This window comes from Panthera uncia (genome assembly GCF_023721935.1).
Source record: "Panthera uncia isolate 11264 chromosome B2 unlocalized genomic scaffold, Puncia_PCG_1.0 HiC_scaffold_24, whole genome shotgun sequence".
In the NCBI taxonomy this organism is placed as follows: Eukaryota; Metazoa; Chordata; class Mammalia; order Carnivora; family Felidae; genus Panthera; species Panthera uncia.
In genome coordinates this window covers 2,832,362-2,836,604 of record NW_026057580.1, presented here as the reverse complement: position 1 = coordinate 2,836,604, position 4,243 = coordinate 2,832,362, and the positions used below count along the sequence as shown (strand labels likewise).

Below are 4,243 nucleotides of genomic sequence, written 5' to 3'. Positions count from 1 at the left end.
TGTTGTTATCCATGGGGTCTTTTTTTTTTTTTTTCCAGACACAAGAAGAATCCCAGAAGTGTGTGAGGGGCAAAGCCACCAAAGGTGATGTCATCCAGAGAAGACCCAAGATTACAGGCGTTCAGTTGTTCAGTTCTTTCCCTTTGGCCAACACGGGGATCTCTCTTCCTAAGAGTTTACCCCTAGGTCACCTGGATTTTTATTCTTTGGCTGTTTCCTCTCCCTCCAGGCTGCAGATTCAGGAGGCATGGATGTACCCTCACAATTCTGCCTCTATAATACAATAGAATGGAGACTTAACACTGTGTAGTTGGAGATTATTCATGGTGCCCACAACTCTACCAAGCTTTAGCTCAGCTTTAAGCGCTGCCAGTCTCTTCTAGCCCGCTCAGTTTTATTCTTTCCCCAGAACACTTTGCTTTTCTTCCACCCTTTACCTTTGGAGAAAGGGCTGAGAGTGGAGAGGGAGTGGAGTGGGAGTAGTCTTCGCCTGCTGGTTCATCTTACGTCCATTCTTGTTTTAAGACTGCATGGTCACAGTCCTGTAGCCGGCCATTTGTTGGCTCAGTCTAAGGTTCATTGCTCACCTTTAAGGCAAACTGTTTCCCCAGGTCCTACCTAGCATATGGTGCATGGTCAGTAATTGTTGAGGAACAATGATGGTACAGATACATGCAAGAAGAGAAAGGTCAAGTCATTGGGCTATTTTAATATAGAGCTCAGTCACAGAGGAACAATGTAGTAAGATGACCTGACCAGGGGTTGGCTATGTCCCTTCCCACCCTTCTACCACAAAGAATCCAAGGGCAGAAGAACATTGTGATACCCATCTCTACCTCTCCCTACTCCTTCCCCTAATTCTGGCCCACATTTCAATAACAGAGCATGGGGCTGAGAAACGTTTTTATCTATAACTCAATCAGACCTCTCAAACCTCTGCAAAGAGTAATATCCTGCTGGCATAGTGAATTTCTCATCTTCTCTGTTAGGCTAAGTCTCAACCTCATGCCTTCCTTGAGTTACATTTCAAAAGGCCCCTTTTATTACCTTAGTTAGGTGACTTGGCAAAGGGGTCATGGGTGGGGTTGGTATGGCAGACAATGGGCTGATGTCCCACCCTGCACTCCCTGGACCCTTCAGTGTTCACAGCAGCTGTGGTTTTCAGGTCCAGCACAGTGAATTCTTCCCACCTGGAGCTGGAGGGTTTTCTCAGATGCCATAAGAACTCACTTGGCAAGTGTGAGGGTCTGAGTGTTGGTAGGGAAGAGGCCTCCAGAGGCATTCCTAACAGGGCATGGGAGTCAGTGGATACATGTTCAGGGGAACCATTCTGAGGCCTGGTGCACAGCCTTGCCCAATAGTGCCACATTTCCTGCCTTTTCTCCTTTCCTTTTCTCCCTTCCCTTACTTCACTGCACTTGCAGAGTTAATATCCCACGTATGCTATTTGTGCTTAAATACTCATCCAGTATCTGTTCTCGGAGAAATCTGAACTAAGGCAGTTGGAAAGGGGAAAAACATCATTTTTAGGTGTACATTCCTCCTCTTACTTCTCATTTACTCTCCTACCCAACTGAAAGCTGGTTTCTGTTCCTCCTGCCACTTTGAAACTCTAGATACTACCAAATCTGGTGATTCTGTCCTATCATATTTGACCTTTTGGTAGCAGTCAGCCAAAAATTTCTTCCTTGGAGCATGCTTCTCTATTGGCTTCTGGAAGCCTTCTCATTTTCCTCTTACCATTGAGCATTTACCATGGTCTCATTCAAAGATGGCTTTTCCCACTTCCTCCTTAAGCATCTGTGTCCCCCAAAGGTTTACTTTAATCCTCCTGTTCTTACCCCTCATACTCACTGGGAGATCCCCACAACTTCAGTGGCTTCCACTATAACAAAGGTCAGTGAGGCTCCAATCTAGGTCTGCCGCACAGCCCTCTGTGTTGAGCCACCTCTTTGTTCTACGCAAACCTGCCTACTAGGTGGGAACTCTATCCCTATTTAGGCATGCCCCCAAATAGGAGTAAATTTCCCTGCCCGCCCAAGAAATTTGGCAGAGAAGGATAGAAGAGAGGCGGGATGTGAAGAGGTGGGGTTGAGAAAGACTATGCCTGTTTTTACATTGGAAAGCACTCTAAACTGGAGGAAAGGCAAGCAGAAGGAACAAGTGGAAAGAAAGAAGGCAAAGATAAGGAGAAGCTGAGTTTCTGAGCAGGTGGAGAGAAACACTAGAAGGAAGGAGGACGATACATTCAGATTCAGAAACACTTGCAGGTGACAGGAAAAGAAGTTGATGGCCTTCCTGTGAGTTGGCTTCTGTTGTTTCCTTGAACCAGGAGGCAAGATTATTTGAAGTGAAATGGAGGAGATTTGAAGGTAGAGGTAAAATTTTGGAATGGGACATGAATTAGAAGGAAATAATGAAAAGCTCAACACAAACTGCTTTAAAAACAATGAGGAGATTTACTGACCGATCGATATAACTTGAGTCTAAAGGCAGACCTGAATGCAGGCATAGTTTGACCCAGGCACTCAGGATTCCATCTGGCTCCTGAGATCATCTTGTCTACCCTGCCCCTGTGTTTCAGAAGTTAGAGACACCATATCCACGCTACAACCCACAGACAGGGAAGGTCTCCTTCAGGGCTCGCACAGAAGGCAGAGAAAGCTTATTTCCCAGAAACCCCTATGATGGTCTCCTCATGGCCCACTGGCCCACACTGGGTAGTGTGCTCATCTGTGATGAACCAATCACTCTGGAAGGAAGAATAGGAGAGCTGATTAGCTTAAGCTCATCAGAGCCCACTCCTAGAACTGGAAATGAAGTCAAACCCACCCAAACAATATCATTGGGAATGGGGGTAGGGAATTCCCTCAAAGGAAAATCTGGGTGCTTTGGGGAGGAAAAGGGGGAGTAGATGCTGGGAAGTCAACCAATAAATGTCCACCATAGTTTGTTTCTGAGGAAATGTGAGAAGCAGCTGTTGAAAGAAGGTATGTTTGTGCTGAGGTGGGATTCTAAGGAGTGTGGAGCAGAGAAATCTGTAGTGGCTTCAGACCTCGTGGTTTTATAATTGTCTGCAGCAGCTCAGAGTAGGCTGTGGTAGGAGAGAGAGGAGAAAGTGAACAGTGGGATTGATCCAAAATTGGATGCTTGCCAGGTACGTGTAAGGACAAGTGGGCAAGATTGGAGTTGAGGGTAATAGAGTGGCTGAAGTGATGGATGGGGAAAGAAGGGAATTTGGAAGGGAGCTGATAGATTAGGATAAAATGGAGTGCTTCAGGGACTGAATGTTCAGATGAATTCAGAGGGGGAGGGATAGAAGAGTGGAGTGGGGGGGGGGTACAAACAGGAGACAGCAAGCAAGATATGTGAGCCAGAGATAGAAGATAATGAGAAAGGATGAGGGTAAAATATTGACATTTAAAATTCAGAGGGAGAAAGTGATGCGAGGGGTTTCCTGGGTTCTATTTTCTAAATGAACACATCATAATACACATGTAACAAGTTATAGTGAGCTTGATGGCAACACAAGCTAAAAGCCCTCACTAGCCTCAGAAATCAGAAATGTCCTCGAGGTTTCATCTCGTTGGATGTCATGTTTCCTGTCAGCCCAGCTGGGCTCTTTGGGCAGAAGGACAACTGGGGGCTATTGGCCATCTCCTTTGCCTTCAAATCAGTCCATACAACTCTGAGACCACTTCACAGTTTTTCCTTTAACCAGGGGCTCTGGAATACAGTTTGTTATTTTGTCTTTTATCTCCCAAAGATGGGTTAGGCCACCTTGGCTCTTGGGACAGATAGAATGGAAAGGGAGGATGCTAGGGATCCAGCATATTGTATGCCTTTTTTTTTTAAGTCAAACTCTCTGGATAAGGAGATCTGCACAGAATTTCTACAGAATGAACAAGCAAAAGGACACTTGGATGGAATCTGAAGTCCTAGTTGACAAATTGGCTCAACCATGGACATGTTTTGAGTTAAATGGAATTAAATATATAGACCCTCAGTTTCTACATATATACAATGAGTTTAATTATGGCTTCATACCAGGGATCAGCAAACTTTTTCTGTTAAGGGCCAGAGAATAACTATTTTAGGTTTGGTGAGTCATACAGTCTAATACAACTACTAACTCTACCATAACATGAAAGCAGCTATAGAAAATATATCAATGAGTAAGTGTCACTGTGTTTCAATACAAATTTATTTACAAAAACAGGTGGTCACAGACTGAAGTTTAAAA

General features: G+C 44.7%; 1 long non-coding RNA gene across 1 annotated transcript; it reads right to left on the bottom strand.

Moving 5' to 3' along the window:
* On the bottom strand, positions 1 to 599 carry LOC125938100 (uncharacterized). Its single transcript, XR_007462615.1, has 2 exons — positions 438 to 599; positions 1 to 273 (listed from the first exon to the last, which is right to left on the bottom strand). It is a non-coding gene; the product is annotated as an uncharacterized LOC125938100 (long non-coding RNA).
* Positions 600 to 4,243: the final 3,644 nt, after the last annotated feature.